Source organism: Procambarus clarkii, chromosome 26 (genome assembly GCF_040958095.1).
Source record: "Procambarus clarkii isolate CNS0578487 chromosome 26, FALCON_Pclarkii_2.0, whole genome shotgun sequence".
NCBI classification, from domain to species: Eukaryota; Metazoa; Arthropoda; class Malacostraca; order Decapoda; family Cambaridae; genus Procambarus; species Procambarus clarkii.
In genome coordinates, this window is record NC_091175.1 from 6500842 (window position 1) to 6523094 (window position 22253).

At 47.5% G+C, this 22253-nt stretch overlaps 1 protein-coding gene across 15 annotated transcripts in view; it reads right to left on the reverse strand.

Annotated features, from left to right (window-relative positions):
* Nucleotides 1-22253, reverse strand: part of Synd (protein kinase C and casein kinase substrate in neurons protein Synd) — a 193792-nt gene that overhangs the window by 94623 nt on the left and 76916 nt on the right. The window lies entirely within an intron of this gene.

The following is a 22253-nucleotide window of genomic DNA, read 5'->3' on the forward strand; positions in this document are numbered from 1 at the left end:
AGAATCCCCTCAGTAAAACATCTAAACTATTGGGACCGACTAAAGAGCCTAAATCTGTATTCTCTTGAGCGCAATCGGGAGATATACATAATAATTTATACGTGGAAAATAGTAGAGGGGTTGGTCCCAAACCTGTACACAGAAATAACATCACATGAGACCAGAAGGCATGACAGGATGTGCAGAATACCCCAGTTGAAAAGCAGAGGTGCAACAGGTACTCTGAGAGAGAACTCTATCAACATCAGAGGCCCAAGACTGTTCAACACGCTTCCGCTACATATAAGGGGCATTACTGGCCGACCCCTCACACTGTTCAAGAGAGAACTGGATAAACACCTCGAAAGGATACCTGATCAACCAGGCTGTGATTCATACGTCAGGCTGCGGGCAGCCGCGTCCAACAGCCTGGTTGACCAGTCCAACAACGAGGAGGCCTGGTCGAGGACCGGACCGCTGGGACGCTAAGCCCCGGAAACACCTCAAGGTAACCTGTGTAGATTTGGGACATGGCCCTCCAGTATTTTCCACGTGTATATTATTTGATATCTCTCTCGTCTCCTTTCTAGCTAATACATTTAGAGAAATTTGAGACGATCACAATAGTTTAGGTGCTTTATCGTGTCTATGTACGCCGTACATGTTAACTGTATTCCCTCTATTACAGCAATCTCTCCAGCTTTGAAGAGGAATGAATGATTTGACAAATGAAATCACAGACCAACTACTTGGGCTGGACGGTAGAGCGACGGTCTCGCTTCATGCAGGTCGGCGATCAGTCCCCGACCGTCCAAGGGGTTGGGCACCATTCCTTCTCCCTCGTCTCATCCCAAATCCTTATCCTGACTCCCTTCCAGGTGCTATATAGTCGCAATGGCTTGGTGCTCTCCCCCTGATAGTTTCCTTCCCTTCTGTCCCTTCCCGTTATTCTCTACTCATGACTTCTCTCCCTTTACACATCCCCAACCCCTACCCACTATCCATACGTTTGCCCCCTTCTACATCTCCCGTATCTGAGCGTGTGGTCCCTACCCTCTCAGCAAGCTGGGGGTGACATGGGGCAATGATACACCATAATCTGACCGTTTCAAGCATCCAGCATTGCCTGCCACCACCAGCATCCACCTTTACCTGCTACCACCAGCATCCACCTTAGCCTGCCATCACCACCACCATCCACCAGAGAGCACATGCCAGCCAGTATAGCCACATCCAAGTGCCTCGTGTAGCCTGGGAGCTTAAAGATGACCAACCCTTCCCCCTCGTCGATATTGGCGTGGTGGGCGGCTGGAAGCTGATGACGGTGTGGGTGGCTTCGCCCTTACTGATTGAGTTTTGCGTATGTGCATGTCTCTTCCCGCACTGTCTATGTGGTGGACGTTTCCAGCAGCTCCAGCACATATACTACAAGGAACAAGTTGGAAGACAGCACTTCGTATTGTATTTCATACACTTCATTTTCATTCATTCGGAGCTGCATCTACTATTATACACGCTGAGGTAGCTCTACCCTATTGTTCTACCTACTGACGTTGCTTGGAGCGGCCCGCGGGGCCCACTTATCTACGACAGCCCGGTTGATCCGGCACTTCTTGCAGAAAAATATCCAGTTATTTCTTGAGGACTAACTTTTGTTCCGGCAATATTTCTTATACTTGCTATCTTCTTGAAATGATTTCGGGGCTTTAGTGTCCCCGCGGCCCGGTCCTCGACCAGGCCTCCACCCCCAGGAAGCAGCCCGTGACAACTGACTAACACCCAGGTACCTATTTTACCGCTAGGTAACAGGGGCATAGGGTGAAAGAAACTCTGCCAATTGTTTCTCGCCGGCGCCTGGGATCGAACCCAGGACCACAGGATCACAAGTCCAGTGTGCTGTCCGCTCGGCCGACCGGCTCCCAGATAGATGCTGGGAGAATATTAAACAACCTTAGACCTCTGATGTTCACACACTGTTCTTGCATTCTTCACTGGCTCTATTTTGCATTTCCTTCCATATCGTTCACAATTTAATTCTGGAAATACAGAGTCGGCCTGTGATGGCTGTGGGTTTCCGGCCACGAGGACAGACAGCCTCACAGACCAGCCCACCACCAGTGATGGCTGACCACAGGCGAAGCTACGGGATTACATCTTTCAAAATCGTCAGCAGGTAAACAGGCACCAATCAAGCAAAATGAATACAAGCCAGAAACACTTGACTCAGCCTTCAATGTCAAGAGAAAGTTTACACACAAGAGGCACGACACCAGCGCCTCGAGTGGTACTTGTGCCTCTCCAGGTGCTGACACTCAGTGCTCCTCCCAAACACACATGGCTTAACATAAACAGGAACCACTTCATCTTGGAATTTGCTAAATGGTTTGTGAGAAGTTGATTGAAAGTCTAACGTTCTCGAAAGAATAATGAGAAGATGTCTCATGCATATAAAAGTGCTGTAATCAGAATATTTATATGTCTTCGAAAGAGTAAGAGGCAGACAGCAGACTAGGTGTGTGGGCGTGGTGGAAGGGTGAGGCAGACAGCAGACTAGGTGTGTGGGCGTGGTGGTGGTGGGAGGGTGAGACAGACAGCAGACTAGGTGTGTGGGCGTGGTGGTGGGAGGGCGAGACGGGCAGCAGACTAGGTGTGGGCGTGGTGGAGGAGAGTAAAGGTCAAGTGTCACGGGCTGAGAAAGTGACCAAGAAGCGATACTGAGGTCACAAAATGACGTGCAATAAACAGACAATTTAGCGTAATACAATGTCCAGCAAATGACTATATCTTAAACAAACCAATTGTCGTGGTGTATGTAGCTCAGTACACATGTGACGCAGACAAGAAGACTGGCACTCCGTGATGTGCGCCACAGTGTTGTACACAAGGAATATATTATTGGTCCACGCCCACCACCATGTACACACAGTGGAAGGAAATACTTTCCCATGAGTGTGTGTGTTGAGCAGGGAACGACAGAGTGGTTGGTGGGTGTGAGTGAGTGAGTGAGTGAGTGAGTGAGTGAGTGAGTGAGTGAGTGAGTGTGTATTCACCTAGTTGTGTTTGCGGGGGTTGAGCTTTGCTCTTTCGGCCCGCCTCTCAACTGTCAATCAACTGTTACTAACTTTCTTTTTTCTTTTTTTCCTCCACACCACACACACACCCCCCAGGAAGCAGCCCGTGACAGCTGACTAACTCCAAGGTACCTATTTACTGCTAGGTAACAGGGTGAGAAACTTTGCCCATTTGTTTCTCGCCGGCGCCCGGGATCGAACCCGGGACCACAGGATCACATGTCCAGCGTGCTGTCCGCTCGGCCGGCCGGCCCCCGCATGCGTGCGTGTGCGCGCGCGCGCTTGGAGCGGCCCGCAGGCCCACATATCCACCACAGCCCGGTTAGTCCTACACTTCTTTTAGAAAATCTAGTTTTCTTTTTAAGATGTCCACGGTTGTTCCAACAATATTTCTTATGCTCGCTGGGGGGATGTTGAACAACCGTGGACTTCTGATACAGTGTTCTCTGATTGTGCCTGTGGCACCTCTGCTCTTCACTGGTTCTATCCTGCATTTTCTTCCATATCGTTCACTCCAGTATGTTGTTATTTTACTGTGTAGATTTGGTACTTGGCCCTCCAGTATTTTCCACGTGTATATTATTTGATCTCTCTCTCTCGTCTCCTTTCTAGCCAGTACATTTGGAGAGCTTTTGAGATGATCCCAAAAATTTAGGTGCTTTATCGCGTCTATGTTCTCTGTATTTCCTCTATTTCAGCAATCTCTCCAGCTCTGAAGGGGTAGCGAGTACTGAGCAGTACTCAAGACGGGACAGCACAAGTGACTTGAGTACAACCATTGTGATGGGATCCCTGGATTTGAAAGTTCTCGTAATCCATCCTATCATTTTTCTAGCTGACACAATATTTGCTTGGTTATGCTCCTTAAACGTTAGGTCGTCGGACATCATTATTCCCAAATCCTTGACATGCTGTTTTCCTACTAGGGGCAAATCTGATTGTGTTTTGTACCCTGTATTATGTTTCAGGTCTTCATTTTTACCGTATCTGAGTACTTTGAATTTATCACTGTTAAACATCATGTTATTTTCTACTGCCAAATCGTAAACTTTTTATCTGCTTGTAGTTTTTCAATGTCTTCAGCAGAGATAATTTTCATGCTGATTTTTATATCTGCAAAGGATGATACGAAGCTGTGATTTGTATTTTTGTCTATATCTGATATGAGAATAAGGAAAAACAGTGGTGCAAGGACTGTACCTTGAGGTACAGCGCTTTTAACTGCGCTTGGACTCTATTTTATTTGATTGACTGTTACACTCTCTGTTCTGTTCGACAGGAAATGACGTTTATGGAGAAGAGCAAGGAGGAAGAGCAAGGAGGAAGAGCAAGGAGGAAGAGCAAGGAGGAAGAGCAAGGAGGAAGAGCAAGGAGGAAGAGCAAGGAGGAAGAGCAAGGAGGAAGAGCAAGGAGGGAGGAGGAGTAGGAGTGGTGGCCGGGGGGGGGGGGTGAGAGACCATTCAGGGACCCAGATACTCTATTGAAGACAACGAGCCCTGACTCGACTAGACACGGAAGTCCCCTGGAACACTCCCTTGAACGCTGCGCGCACGCACGCACGCACGCAACAACATGACAATGCAACCAAATGAAACTACAGAGCCAGCTGAAGGGGTGTAATTTAGGTGGGTGGCGCGCGCACGCGAGGGCAGGAGCGCGCTCACACGATGTCCACAACACACTATGGAGGAATAATAGTGTGGGGGAGGGGGAAGGGGGATGGGGGGGGGGAAGGGGGATGGGGGGGGGAAGGGGGATGGGGGGGGGAAGGGGGATGAGGGGGAAGGGGGATGGGGGGGGGGAAGGGGGATGGGGGGGAAGGGGGATGGGGGGGGGAAGGGGGATGGGGGGGGGAAAGGGGGATGGGGGGGGAAAGGGGGATGGGGGGGGAAAGGGGGATGGGGGGGGGAAGGGGGATGGGGGGGGGGAAGGGGGAAGGGGGATGGGGGGGGGGGAAGGGGGATGGGGGGGGGAAGGGGGATGGGGGGGGGGAAGTAACAAAATAGAGGGCGAACTATTGGTCAAGAATTAGGAGAGAGAGAAGGATGAAACTGGAGCAGCCAGCTGGGTAGAGCCGAGGAGCAACTCGCCATTATCGCCCATCAGTAACAATTGCTCCGTAAATACGCGAGATAAAGTATCGAGAGCAAGAGGGACAGAGCCAAGCAGTTTATCGATCACCACCACGGAGCACCACCACCACCACCGCCGTCACGGAGCACCACCCACCACCACCAGAGCATACAGAGATCCTTTACTGCTAGAATCCACTCAGTAAAACATCTAAACTATTGGGACCGACTAAAGAGTCTTAAATCTGCATTCTCTTGAGCGCAGGCGGGAGATACATAATAATTTACACATGGAAAATATTAGAGGGGCTGGTCCCAAACCTGCACACAGAAATAACATCACATGAGACCAGAAGGCATGGCAGGATGTGCAGAATACCCCCGTTGAAGAGCAGAGGTGCAACAGGTACTCTGAGAGAGAACTATCAACATCAGAGGCCCGAGACTGTTCAACACGCTTCCACTACACATAAGGGACATAACTGGCCGACCCCTCACAGTGATACACACCTCCAAAAGATACCTGATCAACCAGGCTGTGATTCATACGTCAGGCTGCGAGCAGCCGCGTCCAACAGCCTGGTTGACCAGTCCAACAACGAGGACGACTGGTCGAGGACTGGGCCGCGGTCCACTTTCATGCTGTTTATGATATCGAGGTCCATCCCTTGCAGGCTCGAATTACTGTCCCTTCCCAGGATGCTCTAATCAGCCGAAACGTTCATCTTCCTTTCCCATGTCTATGTTGATTTTGCGCATATATATATATATATATATATATATATATATATATATATATATATATATATATATATATAATATATATATATATATATATATATATATATATATATATATATATATATAAAACCTACTGATCAAAACCTGAGGAGCGAGAGATATTCGACTGGTGATAATTAACAAATAAGCTTCAAGATAAAAGTTAAAGAGTGAATGATAAAACGGCAAGATAAGGGTCACAAACGATGGACAAAGGTCAACTAGCGGGCGGACGGACGCAGAAGGGCCAAGTTAAGGAAATGACGAGGAGGAGAAAATTTTCAAGACTGAAAACCCACTTGGTGCCGCGGTGTCAGCAAGACACCATACTTCAATGGTGTTCAAGCACCAAGCTTCTCTTGGTGCTTACAGTCTCCACCAGGTAAACTGCTCTACTACCCTACCTCAGGGAAAACACTCCTCCTCCTCTACGAGACAAGCCAATCCACAACGGTGCCAGGGGCAACAATAAAAATCCAAATGTCCAATGAGGAACGCGAACCAACTAGGAACCTTAAATGTTTAATTAAATTAAAATGCTAGTCAATACCGACTACTAGCGAGGCAGGATACAACTGGCTGTTACTCTACACACTAAAACTCCCTAATTTCCTCAAGTTCATCTAAACAAACTAGAAATATATTTTACCGAGTTATTTCTTTTAATCAGGTTGAATGATCTATAACTGAGGAGCAACGCATGAAGGACATTTACCAAAGCGTAACAGTTACCACGAGAGGTAAGAAATACTCTCTGCTGGCGAGGCATATAAGCACAAATATTTCGAGAAGATAAATGATCTATTGTCAACGTTAATAGCAGGCATATAGTGCGACGTGAGAAGGCAGAGAGGACGTTACTAGGAGCGAGGAGGAGCCCTGGGACCTGAGACAGTTGCTCCAAGGTGAGGGATGGCGCACACCTCAGCCCTCCCCGTAGTCACTCTCACGCCTCACCTGGAACAAAGCAAAACAATTATAAACAACAGCACAACACACTACAAAATTATATCAATTAAATAATCAAATTGTAACTATTGACAAATTTGCACAGGAAATAATTCCTTAATTTAAGAGGCCAGGAGGCACAGTAACGTGTGCAACGTTGGCACGTTAAGTAAGGTAAGGTAAGTAACCGTTCCGATAACAAGTCCCGATTACAAGTAGGGACGCAACATGTACACTACAAGAACTCTCATAAACTAGGGAACCAGGGATCTTTATCACTCTCCCTCAGTCTAAACCTATCGAATATTGCTACCAATAGTTCCCAATTTACATGAGAAAATCAAATTACCATACCTTGATGGAGTTCTGGGAGTTCTTCTATTTCCCAAGACCCGGGGGGCCAGGCTCGACTTGTGAGCTTGGTCAAGCAGGCTGTTGCTTGGAGCGGCCCGCTAACCTACGTATCCACTACAGTCCGGTTGGTCACTTAAATTGACACACTTATGGAGCACCTTTTCAACCGGGCTGTGATCCATTCGTATGACTGCGAGCAGCGGCTTTTACCAACTTGGTTGACCAGACCCAGACCGGGTCGTGGGGGCATTGATTCCTGGAACCAACAACAGCAGAACAAGGCAGTTGGGTTACTTCACAAGCCCGACCCGAGTCCATTTAGGGTCATATTTTAAAACAAACACACTAATACACACATAAATCCCAACAGAGTGATGCATCAAATGGCGCCATTGATGTATGACCCCTCATCACGGCCCTTGTGAACTTGTACACACTAATACGTGTTCTAGCCGATCAAGGGTGGTATCTACGGTCCCTGCTGGCTTATCTTGCAACACATTGTTGCTATAATATTCCAGAGACAATAGAGCGCTGCTGCGTCAGATCCAGGTATATGTGAGGGAGGCAGGGGGGGGGGGGGGAGGGGGAAGGAGGGAAGTTAATGTAGAACAGAGAACACTCGAGGTGTTCACCCGGGTGGTGGTGTAACAGGGCAGGAACGAGGGCAGCACTGACAACACATATTTACCACCTGACAAACACCAGGCTTGTCAACACGCGACCTCACGCCTCGCCCCACACACACTCCACGACCTCACCCCTTCCAGGTATTTTATTCTTAGTAATAAGGTTAATAAGGTTGGATGAATTTGAAGAAAGCCTTGCGCTGTAAAATCTAATAATATCCTTTAGTGGTGTGTGGAGATGGCCGCCCTTCACCTGGAGGATGAAGCAGATGACTGAGCGGCAGGTGGAAGACGAGGGGAAGGCCCACGAGACAAGCAGGTCATTGTTGGGGTGTTGATGACAAGACGCCACTCCTCTGCCCAGGACCTCTCTCAACAACGTCCGGGTCATGCAACCTCTACTCTCACACTCTCCCCTTGCTTACTCGCTTACTCGCTCTCACACACACACACACACACACACACACACACACACACACACACACACACACACACACACACACACACACACACACACACACACACACACTCACACTCACACTCACACTCACACTCACACTCACACTCACACTCACACTCACACTTCTAACCCTCAATCACACTGTTTCTCTTTCTCTCTTTCTCTTTCCTCACTCTCTCTCTTCACTCTCTCTCTCCTCACACTCTCCCCTGCCCACGCGCACTCTCTCCTACTCTCTCACTCCCCCCCCCCTCCCCTGGCCCCACACTCCGCTACCCCCAACCAAGCGAGTGTTGAGCAGCCATACAGGAACCACCACCACAGGTAACAACAAGTGAAGGGACTATGAGAAGACCTCCAGTGCCACCAGAGGGCACCGTTGTCAGAGTGCAGGACGGGAGATAAATGAGCAGCGCACTGCAATAGTGGCAACACCACTGCAATGGCACATAAGTGCAACCACTTATGTGCCACTGTAACCATGTGCACTACCGCCTGCCGGATGGGTATTGGGGGCGATTCATTTTGCTCATTAAATTAATAAAATGAACCACTTGTCGGAGAGTGGGTCTTGAGCGGGGTGGGGGGGGGGGGATCTGTACATGTATTCCGCCAGACTATGCTGTGTATACCTAGAGTATACCTGCAGTGGGTTCTCAGTAGTTCTACTCCAAGCCCGGCCTTAGGGCCAGACTTGTACTAACTTGGTCCAACAAGATGTTTTTGGAGCGGCCCGCCAGCCCACACAATGACCCGGTTAGTTCGTCTTGCAGGAAAGTGACTAATTTGACCTTAAACACTTCCACTTTTGTTCAGGCAATATTTCTCATACTTGCTCTGAGGGTATTGAATAGCTATGGACCTGAGACGTCCATGGTGTGTTCTCTGTACGTACCGTACCTATGGTACGGCTACTCTTCACCGGGGGTCTCTATTCTCCATTTTCTTCCTTATCTTTCGCTCCAGATGTTATTTTACCGAGCAAATGTCGAGCCTGACCTCTTATTACCTTCCAATTGTGTATTGTGATGCCTCTCCCGCCTCCTTTCTGGCGAGTACATTTTGAGATGTTTAAGATGGTCCCAATAGTTTAGGTGCTTTAACGTGTCGATGTATGCCGTATATGTCCTCTAAATTCCCTCTTAAAGAAATCTCAGTTTTAAAAAGGGAAGCGAGTATCGAGCTACTCAAGGTGGATAATAGGACGAGTTCATAGCAACTACACAAGGACAGCTCAGCATGAAGGAGAATATATACGAAAGATAAAAGAATAAAGTTGTGTGGGGATGCTAAACAGGAGAAATGCACACTGGAAAAGGAAAGTCCAAGAGAAATTTGCATGATGGGCTGAAGGAACAGGTTGTCACCAACCAAGCCTGGCTCCGTTCTGGGCTGAACGAACAAATTATCACCAAACAAGCCTTGCTCCGTGCTGGGCTGAAGGAACAAGTTATCACCAAACAAGCCTGGCTCCAGACTGGGCTGAAGGAACAAGTTATCACCAAACAAGCCTGGCTCCAGACTGGGCTGAAGGAACAAGTTATCACCAAACAAGCCTGGCTCCAGACTGGGCTGAAGGAACAAGTTATCACCAAACAAGCCTGGCTCCAGACTGGGCTGAAGGAACAAGTTATCACCAAACAAGCCTGGCTCCAGACTGGGCTGAAGGAACAAGTTATCACCAAACAAGCCTGGCTCCAGACTGGGCTTGGTAAGTACAACTCTCAAAAGCGACTACAGGTAAACGAACTAACGTACCGACCTAACTTCTGGCCAGAAGGGGACCTGTGAGCGGCAGCCCTCACAACACACTGCCAGGGTACCAATACAAACGTGAGCGCGCACCCATTACCCGATGGTCGTCCACGTTTACCACCGACCTAACCGCTGGGAATCGCCTTGAAAAACAAAGAAAACACACTTAGTGACACATTTATGCACGAGCCCGTGTAACAGAGAGACTGAGGCAAATGAATAAAAACAATCATAAAATTGGTAGTTAATTGTACACTCAACACACACACTACACCAAGGTGGATGTGCTTATGTTAACAATAACACGAGAATGTGGCAAGATAGGAATGCCGGCCATGTACGTCAAACGTAGCGTCGTGGACAACTCAGAATTATTATAAAGTGTGAACAACGTGAAACCTCACGTTGGACTGAAGACGACGCTACAAGAGCCAACAGAAATAGCCTAAACTACTCTATCCTTTTGAAATTAATTTTATGGTCTCGATAAACGTATAAAACGTACATGAACCTGACCACCGTCATACCCAACTATGTCCAGTGTACGGTCGTCGTCGCCACACTCTCTGTCTCTGTCTGTCTGTGTGAACTGTATCATGTGTACGCAACACTCCCCAGGCATTCCTGGACCCACGTATTTGGGGTCCCGGTAGTGCAGTCCGGTTCATTCTCGACCCACAATCGAGAATTCCGGGATCGAATCCCGGGCGGGACAGAAATGGTTGGGCACATTTTATTTCACCTAACAGCAAGTAAGTACTCAGGAGTTATGGAGTTGCATCCTGGAATGGGTCAGCATTTCAACTCAGGAGAGGGGGGGGGAGGACATCGAAACAAGCCTGACGTGTATGCATACACTCTGGCTTCCTGTCCCTAGACGCAGTGAATTATTATTATTATTATATTCCTTCATTCCAAGTGTCCTGTCAAGGAGAGAGAGATTTAGGAAGGTCACGTGACCTCAAATACCAAACTGAGACGCATCTGCCCTCTTAAGGTGTAAAGTATTCCTTCTCGGGAGCAAAAACGGTAAAACTTGTTATATTGGCTTAAAACGCTTTTTATGAGCCGAAAATTACAAGGTGTAAGACTAATATTTATTCATAGAGTCGTGTGTGGCTGTGTTAGTGCACAAACTACCCGCCCTCACGGAGTCTGCATCACATTTCGGCAAAATAGTAATTAATTTTGTCAATAAAGATGTTAATAATAATCAAATCTTATGTTGGGTTCCAAGTGCGATATCGTTATAGTAACTACTATTATAATATTCGTATATACAATTTTCCTAATCTTAGTAATCCAGTCGTGTTTTTGTAGTGAGGATGATGCTACTGCTTAAGAGAAGCCACTGCTTAAGAGAAGCCACTGCTTAAGAGAAGCCACTGCTTAAGAGAAGCCACTGCTTAAGAGAAGCTACTGCTTAAGAGAAGCCACTGCTTAAGAGAAGCATTCTAGATTTCAACACTTACACACACTAATGTGGGGAAGCATATTAAGGAAAGTACGTTTGGGTGTTTTCCAAGATGTCGGAGTCTATGAAACGGTTGTTTATACAGAAGATGTGGCGGCGTAAAATCTTTAACACTAATATGATGGTGGAGTGGAGTGGAGGGTTGAGTGGTTGGTCACTGTCTTTACCGCCTGTATGGGCTCTGCCTCGGTAACTTGTCGCCAGCACCAACAGGGATGAGGTGGGGGGAGAGACGAGATGGGAGAGATGAGGTGGGAGAGATGAGGTATGGATGAGGCAGGAGGGAAGAATGAGGCAAGAGACAGCAGCACGAGAGGAGGAGAGAAGAGGTAAGGAGAAGAGAAGAAGAAAGGGGGAGAAAAGAGGAAAGGAGGAGAAAAGAGGAAAGGAGGAGAAAAGAGGAAAGGTGGAGAAAAGAGAAAAGGAGGAGAGAAGAGTAAAGGATGAAGGAGAGAGGGGTGGAGGCAGGAGGGGAGAGAGGGGTGGAGGCAGGAGGGGAGAGAGGGGTGGAGGCAGGAGGGGAGAGAGTGGGCAGCAGCAGCCCCCACTCCAACTCTGTGAGCGCCACATCTTCAACACCCCAACTAACGGAACAAGAGCAACACAGCCTTACAGATAAACTTTACCTCTGAAGTGAAGCAATTTGAATCTCAATCTCTCACAAGGCAAGGACACAATTTTCTCCCAGACAAAGTGCATACATTCCTCCCAGAGACACTCTCCCTAAACGGTGTCTGACAAGAAAAATATAATTCACAACACGACACTTTTCTCACTGCCTGTCGCTCCGTTACCGGTAAACCTTCCTTCCGGTAAACCTTCCTTCCGGTAAACTAGACTTTCACTGTGGTGAGATATATATATATATATATATATATATATATATATATATATATATATATATATATATATATATATATATATATATATATATATATATATATATATTATATACACACACACACTTACAAAGTAGAAATCAGTACTGTTGTGTTGGTCAAACCGCAAAACTATTTGTCTACTTATGTTGCGAAGACAAACTAAACTCACCTTCCTAGGAATAATACACGACATCTGAGGCCTACTACAGTATATGTGTGCGCTTCACTAGGCCTTGGAATATTTAAGTTTGTTTTTTAGCTTCATTTTTTTCAGACGCTACAAAGTGAAAAGTACAAAGTTCTATGTAATTGCATAGAACTTTGCACTATGGTGAACATAGTTACAAAAACTACTGTCTAAACAGGAGGACGGGATGGATTAAGTGAACATCTCATTGGCCGGGAAAGTTATTTGGCTTCATCATTGAAGCTTTTTATTAACGTCGTGGATTAGCAATTCAGGCTGAAGGAACCCGTTATTGGGAGTGGCGTCGTGCGCGCCACACACCAACAAATGAGAACATAAAAAATGCTTTATAACGTCATAATGCATACCTAATAAAGTTTGTTCAGTTTGTTAATAAAGTTTGTTAATAAAGTTCCGGGAGCTCTGAGGGAAGCGGAGGGGAGAGAGGGAGGTTGCGAGAAGGAAGGTCTAAAAACGTGTTAAAAAGAGTAACACGTGGCCGAGAATAAATAATAGTGAGGACTCTGGCTGACAATATTCAGGACACCAGTGCTGGCCAACAGCGCTCCTCCCGGCCACCACACTACAGTACCTCGGTAATAAACACATCCAAACACACAGCTATGCTCAAGCACGCCCGCGTGCACACACCTTACGCTCTTGTTGTCCACATTAATGGTCAGGTGTTTAGCGGAGCCTTACATGACTTACAAGCGGGAAGTGACGAGCTGTGCAGGTACGGAGGCAGCGCCCGCAACACTAACCAGCGCCAGTAATGGTCCAGGTTACTGTTGCACCGCTACCCTACTACCGTAGGGTAGCGGTGCATCAAGTAATATACATCTGGAAGATACTGGAAGGCCAGGTACCAAATCTACACAGTAAAATAACAACATACTGGAGTGAACGATATGGAAGAAAATGCAGAATAGAATCAATGAAGAGCAGGGGTGCCATAGGCACAATCAGTGAACACTATAAACATCAGAGGTCCCCGGTTTATCTGACTCTCTGCACCTATTTTCATTTTCAAATTACGACTTTTACACCGAAAATATGCCAATTACTGAAAACGGCGATGGGTCATATTTTGCCCAAACCCCCCTGCAGTTTTCAAAATATCTGAAATGTCCGAAATTTGACTCCTGAGCGTGATTTTTGAGCTGAATTCTGACTCTCTGCACCTATTTTCAATTTACGACTTTTTATACCGAAAATATGCCAATTACTGAAAACGGTGATGGGTCATATTTTGCCCCCCCCCCCCCTGCAGTTTTCAAAATATCTGAAATGTCGGAAATTTGACTTCTGAGCGTGATTTTTGAGCCGAATTCTGACGGCGGTTGTTCAACATCCTCCCAGCGAGCATAAGAAATATTGCCGGAACGACCGTGGACATCTTCAAGGAGTGCAGGACCAACCGGGCTGTGGTGGGTAAATGGGCCTGGGGGCCGTTCCAAGCAACAGCCTGGTGGACCAAGCTCTCCCAAGTCCAGCCTGGCCTCGGGCCGGGCTTTGGGAGTATTAGAACTCCCAGAACTTCATCAAGCCGGTATCCTGCCAAGTGAAGGCTACCACACGCCACCCTGCTGAGTGAAGGGAGGAAAGAGACAAGTGTTTTGCTGCACACTTGACATGGGCGGAAGGTGCTCACTCGAGCCATGAGTGATAGGAGGCCACCGTAAATTATCCAAAGACCACCATGAAGTCCCAGAACCCCGATACACTCCGTGGTTCGAGTTTTAGTTAAGCTTCCTCTGTTCCTTCCTTCTCTACCCAACCCACCATTCTTAGTCTCTAGTCGAACTGCCACCTTTCCATCCTTTCGCTATTCTCTCACCTCCTCACAACAATACCTCTATTACCAACTCTCAAATATTTCCACTAAATGTTGTGCGAGCTTTAATCTCTGGCACTCGTAGCTTCCTGTAGCCAAGACGGCTCGTCCCACCCACCTGCCCTCCGCTCTCGCTGCTCGTCAACCCTTCACACTTTCCTTATACCCAGCAACACCATATTACGAGGCTGAGTCAGGGCCCCGAACCACTGCTGCTTCACAGATGCTTCCGCCTACCATCCCTGTGCCCCCCCTTCCCCCCTGACGCCCTCCAAGACCAGGCACAGCGAGGGAGAGTGAGTGCCCTGGGATGCCAGCCAAGGTCGGGGTGTGGGCAGCTGTATGCACCTTCACTTGCCAAACGAACTCTACTATGCTGCCTCACATTTTAACGCCAGGTGCCTTGTACTTATTTAACTTCACAATCACACACAAGTTGCACAATGAAAACAAAACTACATGTTCCAAAACCAAGCGAACAGATGTTGTTTAAGATTCAGCTACTTGGAACAAAATTTAGATGTAGCACGGGCTATGGTGACCCCGTAGTGGACTTGGTCAACAGATAAACGGCAGACTGGTGAGCATGAATGGATGAATCACACGGTAGATGCATCAGCCATACTGCAGTCATTAAGTCACAATAACGTGGCTAAGAATTAAGACACCCACTCCACACATGTAGAAATAATGGGAATAACAAAGATTCGGTCCGTTCAGGCCCACTATCAAGTCGTGTAAAGGAAAGTGTGATTGACGAAGATTAATCCACCCAAGAGGTGGCACGGGCATGAATAAAGTGAAGGAAAGAGTGATTGATTAAGAATGTGAGGTGAATGATGATGATGTTTCAGATTTAGCTACTCAGGACGAAGTGTCCATGTAGCACGGGCTATGGAGAGCCCGTAAATTGAGGTAAAAGGCGAGAAGGTTCAACTATACCAAAGGAGTTACTGTCTCCTATGGCATACTTCAAACTTCTCGCTTTTCTCCTCACAGTCTACCTGTTCTACTTGCTGCTGGTTCCGGGAATCACTGTCCCCGCAGCCCGGTCTCTGACCAAGCCTCCTGGTTAGTGGTCTGGTCAACCAGACTGTTAGACCTCGCTGCTCACAATCTGGCAAATGAATCACAAACCGGTTGATCAGGTATCCGTTGGAGATGCGTATCCAGTTATGTTTTGAACACGACGAGAGGTCGACTGGTTATGCCCCTGCTCATATTTGTTTGGAGGCTTGCCGTGTCCTCTATATTGTCTACTCTCATGGCAATTCTAGTGTCAATTTGGTAATATGTTTATTGTTTGTGATGTGTGTCTATGTATGTATTAACACGATGTACTGAACGGGGTGAGAATAGCTTGAGCTACCTCATCCCTTAGTGTGTATTTTACCTCAATAAACTTATTTCGATTTCAATTTCCAATTTCAATTTCTAGTGTCAGCAGCAAAGGATGATACGGTACTATGGCTCGTGTCCTTGTCTCCGTCCGATATGAGGAGGAGAAAAAGTACTGAAGAACAGTATTCTGGAGGACAGTTTTTCACGGTGGATCATCCGGGTTCTACCTTGTTGGCTATTACACACTGGGTTCAGTTTGCAAGAAAATTAATGGTCCACCTTCCTACCTTGCCAGTAAGTGATCGTGTGGACAACAGCCACATGGTCCCATTTATCGAAAACGTTCGCAAAAATCTGTGTATATTACTTCGGCGTCTCGCTTGTTTTCCGTGACATCTAGAGCCATGTAGGCGACGAGTCACAATAACGTGGCTAAAGTATGTTGACCAGACCACACACTAGAAGGTGAAGGGACGACGACGTTTCGGTCCGTCCTGGACCATTCTCAAGTCGATTGCGACAATCGACTTGAGAATGGCCCAGGACGGACCGAAACGTCGTCGTCCCTTCACCTTCTAGTGTGTGGTCTGGTCGACATCTAGAGCCATGTCATGGTGGTGTAGCACTTGTGAGAGGCAGGAGCGCCATGTTCTGAAGCCATGTTACCCTGGCTTATATAGTCGCTGTCATTACACGTGTTTTGTGATCGTACTTCCTTGCACCGTTTCCAATATTTTTGCGATATTAGTGCTAACGGTAAATATATATTTTTGTTCGTCCGTTTCACTACCTGCTTTGTGGTGGGTCGCGATCTGCGCAGTGTTAGGCATGTCGGGGATTACACCAGTATCTGGTCTCCGGCTCCAAATAATGTTTAAGACCTGTGATAATTTTGTTTACATAAATGCTGTGTTCTACAGACGTTATACCAAACCACCTTCCAAGTGCTCATAGTCATTATGGCTTAATACTTTCTCCTCATAATTCAAGTTTTAACTGAAGAACAATCTACGGCCACATCCATGGAAACTTATAAAAGAACTAACAGCACCACACAATATAAAACCAATTAACAGGACAACACAATATGGAGCCAATTAACCGCCCGACACAATATGGGGTCCATTAACCGCACCTCGCAATATGGAGCCAATTTCAGCAGAGTATCAATTAAAACTATAAAAATACTAGCAATACTTGATAGGGAGAGCGCAGACAGCTGTACATAAACAGGGATGGTGAAGCACGAGAGGACATGTACTTCTTGTAACACAAAACAACAGTTTGCTGGAACACGGCGCTCAGTCCCAGCATCAACAAGTTGCACTATATATAGTGGCACTTCTTCCTAACAACACTTACGTACCAACACTTATACCACTAAAAATGTACGAGACAAATTCCGGGCGAGTAGGAGGAGTGTTGGAGGAGGTGGAGTGCTGGAGGAGGAGGAGGAGTGTGTTGGAGGAGAGAAGCACCACAACATCCTTGCCAGTTGCAGCAGATAATCCCTGGAGTAATTAACCCAACCTTCCAATATGGGATCCCGGCTGTCAACAACATGCCAATCTCCAGGTCAAGATTGACTATAACTTTTCCTGGGGATTATGTAGCTTAGGAGTTACTCGGAACAATGCACCGTCCCCCCGCCCACTTGGTCAGTACAGCCTCTCTTCTTGTGGGGGTCGGCGTACGATCTTCAACTGTCCAATTGGTGAGCATCTATCTCACTCTGCCCTCAGAACTCTGCTCTTATTCTGTACTTTGTCCTGCTAATTATCTTACCTTGCACTGTTTCCGTCCTGGGTTACCAATTCAAGCTTCCACACACACACACACACACACACACACACACACACACACACACACACACACACACACACACACACACACCACACACACACATTGTGTGTGTGTGTATGTGGTGGAGGCTGACTCCATACACAGTTTCAAGTGTAGATATGAGAGAGCCCAATAGGCTCAGGAATCTGTACACCTGTTGATTGACGGTTGAGAGGCGGGACCAAAGAGCCAGAGCTCAACCCCCGCAAACACAAGTAGGTGGGTACACATTGGGTCTGGTAGCTGAACGGACAGCGCGCAGTACTCGTAATTCTGTGACCCGGGTTCGATTCCCGGACCAGGCAGAAACAAATGGACAAAGTTACTCTCACCCTGATGCCTCTGTTACCTAGCAGTAAATAGGTATCTGGGAGTTAGCCAGCTGTTACAGGCTGCTTCCTGGGAATGTGACTGGTTGACCAGTCTAGCAACGAGGCCGCCCCTGGTCGAGGACCGGGCCGCGGGGACGCCTGCAACCCGAACCATCACAAAGTCTCAAAAGGTAACCTGTTTATGACGGAGGCGCCCATTTGTGAGACGGGAAGCGGCTTTTCCAAACAAATGCCTCTCAATTCCCGCTCAAACCAACGCCCAAAGTTCCACCATACAAGATACACTACACTACACAATTCAAGCAAAGAACAAAATCCAGATAACTAATGATTGTAATTCGGGCTTATTTGAAATTCGAATTGAAACAATTCTTACGGCTTAGATATAAGATTGTATTTAAGATGTGAAGATATTGGTTGGGTCGGGTTAGGCCCAGTGTGCGTCAAGCTCCCCCCCCCCCCACCCACAACCACACAGCCCAACGCGTTACCCCCCCCCCCCCCCACAGGAATGTGGGGAAAGTAAAACCCACCATAAAAGACGATTTTTGGGCCAGCAGCTGCAGCGTCCAACACGTGGGGGGAAGAGTCGCACCTGACCGACTGGCTGCTCACCCACTCTTGGTCTACCTCAGGTTTACGCCGAGGTAAACTAGTAGATTACCTCAAGGATTAATTGAGGATGGAATGGACTTAGTCTGAGAACGGGTCGCTATAAATGCTTCACTCACGTACTTCAAATACAATTAATCGCCAATAGAACCTAAACACAATCTAACCTACGCCTAACTATATAGAATTTTTATGTACAATAATATTAATTTATATATGAAACAAACCAATTTTTAATACACAGTATGTTAAAATTGACGAGTGCGTCTGGGGAGGACGGCCGCTGCTTTAACCAGCCTAGTGTGAGTTGACGGGTTGCCAGAAACAGGCCAAAGGTAACATTAGGTCATTACCAACTGTGCTGAATGACACTTATTACCATTTTGTGGTACACTTAATCCTTAATGGCAACTTATAAACCACATTCTCCGGTACATTCTTCTCCGGTATGGGAACATACGCAGATGTTCATTTGTATAATAATATCATAATAGTACAATTATTGCAACATCTTGAGTAACCAACCACACGGTTGGCTGCCCTGAAATTTGACTCACTCAGTCAATTTGAAATTTGAGAGACACTCGCTGGCCAGCGCGCTCACACGTCTATCAATCCTCAACAAGCAGTTAAACAGTTTGGCATCGTGCCACACATACCAAGAATTTACCAAGAAGTTGGTATTCCGTATTGTTCACACGGAATACCAACGGAACAAAGGGTCATGGGTGGAAGCTGGTAACTCATCTGAGTCATAGAGATGTTGGAAAGTTTTCTTTTAGCGTGAGAGTAGTGGGGAAATGGAATGCACTAAAGGAACACCTTGTGGAAGCAAACACCATTCATAGCTTTAAAACTAGATATGATAGGGAAGTAGTACAGGAGTCATTGCTTTAAACAACCAAACGCTAGAAAGGCGGGATCCAAGAGTCTACGCTCGATCCTACAGGTACGAGCGAGTGAGTGAGTGAGTGAGTGAGTACGTATACATACACACGCGAGAGGAAAGAGAAGGCTAACTGGGAAGCTAATAGCAAGAGGGGCAGCAAGAGGAGGCAGCAATAATTGAAGAGAAGCAGCCCCGGCGTCTCTGGTGGCCAGTTACACCCTCTAACATTCACCAACCCCTTCACAATTCCCTTAGTAGTGCCACAAACCCCACATCTTCCACCTTACATATTCTAAGAACTTCCGTAGCAACGGTTTAACAACCCAACTAAAAGAGGAACAACACTTCAACTCTCACCATTCGCCAGCTTCCTAAGACTTCAACAAGAGGTATAAACTGCTCAAGACCATCTTGAAGAGTGCAGCGAGTTGGTCAAGTGGGTGAGAAACTAGTTAAGAGTAATAGGGATTGCGTGAGAGCCCAGGGCCAGCTGGAGGCTGGGGCCCAACTCGACCCCGGGAAGCAGTAATGCCAACTGCAGCAGCAGCAGCAGCAGCAGCAGCAGGAGCAGCAGCAGCAGCAGCAGCAGCAGCAGGAGCAGCAGCAGCAGCAGCATCATAGGGTGGACGAACCCCAGCCTCCACCACCGTGCCCGCCTCAAACTCCTTGTGTATATTCACAGATATGAATAACGTCTGTAGCAGATAACATGAATTTGTGAAATGCTTCAAGGATATAATTTATTAAAGTTCTCCTTTTCCAAGTAAGAGAATGGAACAGTTGATGATAATTCATTTGAAGTGCTGCATAATTACTGTATTCTGAATTATTACGCTTAAGAATGATACACAATAATTGTTCACCAAGATGGCGCCCCCTGCCACTGTGCTCGTAGTGCTAAGCAATTCCTGGGGGAGGTTTTTACAGACGCGTTGGATACAAAGAGCTGGCCAGCACGCTCACTGCATCTATCCTGCTTGCTTGATACCTGCTTGATGGGCTTCTGGGAGTTCTTCTACTCCCCAAGCCTGGCCTGGACTTGTGAAAGATTGGTCCACCAGGCTGTTGCTTGGAGTGGCCCGCTGGCCCACATACCCACCACAGCCCGGTTGGTCCGGCACTCCTTGGAGAAAACTATCTAGTTTCCTCTTGAAGATGTCCACGGTTGTTCCGGCACTCCTTGGAGAAAACTATCTAGTTTCCTCTTGAAGATGTCCATGGTTGTTCCGGCAATATTTCTTATGCTCGCTGGGAGAGTGTTGAACAACCGCGGACCTCTGATGTTTATACAGTGTTCTCTGATTGTGCCTATGGCACCTCTGCTCTTCACTGGAGTGTTCCCAGTGTTCTTTTTTCTATGGAAACATGTTAATTTAAACTGCAGCTTACTGGTCAAACCCTCGCTCCTCAGACACTCTTCACATAACAATAACGTGAGAGTCAATAACGCAGTCAATCATACCATAGATCGTAAAAGCAATGTAAAGGATCTGCGTGTACTCATGCCGGAAGACCTTAAGAACACAATAAAGTAGCCGTCACAACTGCAACACGCTTCCACTACACTTAAGGGGCATAACTGGCCGACCCCTCACAGTGTTCAAGAGAGAACTGGATAAACACCTCCAAAGGATACCTGATCAACCAGGCTGTGACTCATACGTCAGGCTGCGAGTAGTCGCGTCCAACAGCCTGGTTGACCAGTCCAGCAACGAGGAGGCCTGGTCGACAACCTGGCCGCGGGGACGCTAAGCCCCGAAACCATCTCAAGGAAACCTCCTCAAGGTAAGGTGTCCCTTATACATAATAGATGACGTCGCAATGTCTTGCAGATACGTATACACAACAATTGAGCCCAGCAGCCCCCCCCCTCCCCCAGCTACACAACAATTGGGCCCAGCAGCCCCCCCTTCCCCCAGGGCTGCCCCCTCCCCTGGCGGGAGCTGCACTAATTAACTCCTCCAGTAGAGGCAACACGGCAGCCAGGTCATCCACCGCGGCTAATGCCATTACCCCGCGCCCCCATTATTACCACCATTATGGCCGACCAGCGACGGTGTTACTGCTGCAGGCCCGCCACGCCCGCCTCCACACACTGGCTCCCCACCCTCTACTGACTAACTCAAGTGAGTGCTGCACTCACTGGTCATCAACCAGGCTGTGTGACTCGTACGTCAGGCTGCCAGCAGCCGTGTTCAACAGCGGGTTTAGAGGGTAGACGAACTCCCAAAACCCAATCAACCAGGTATCAACCAGCATGGTTGACCAGTCCAGCAACCATGAGGCCTGGTCGAGGACCGGGTCGCGGGGACCCTAAGCCCCCGAAATCACCTCAAGGTAACCCTGGCGGTAACCCCTGGCGGTAACCCCTGGCTTACAACTGTGCACTATTGATATACATCACAACCAGTGGTGGCCCCTCGTGGAGGTCCAGCTCACGCCAATGACAAATTGTATGATCCTGTTACCTGATGATCCCAACATACCGAAGCAAATATATATAATCAACAACAACACAAACACGTACAGGAAGATTTAGAGCAAATGTTTAGAGCTAAAAGTGGCTTGTTGGAATCATTGTGAAAAGTGCCATGTCATGGAACTTGGGAAAGTAAAACAAAAAACTCAGGTAATAGAGGCGGGAGCAGGTCGGCCGAGCGGACAGCACACTGAACTTGTGATCCTGTGGTCCCGGGTTCGATCCCAGGCGCCGGCGAGAAACAATGGGCAGAGTTTCTTTCACCCTATGTCTCCTGTTACCTAGCAGTAAAATAGGTACCTGGGTGTTAGTCAGCTGTCACGGGCTGCTT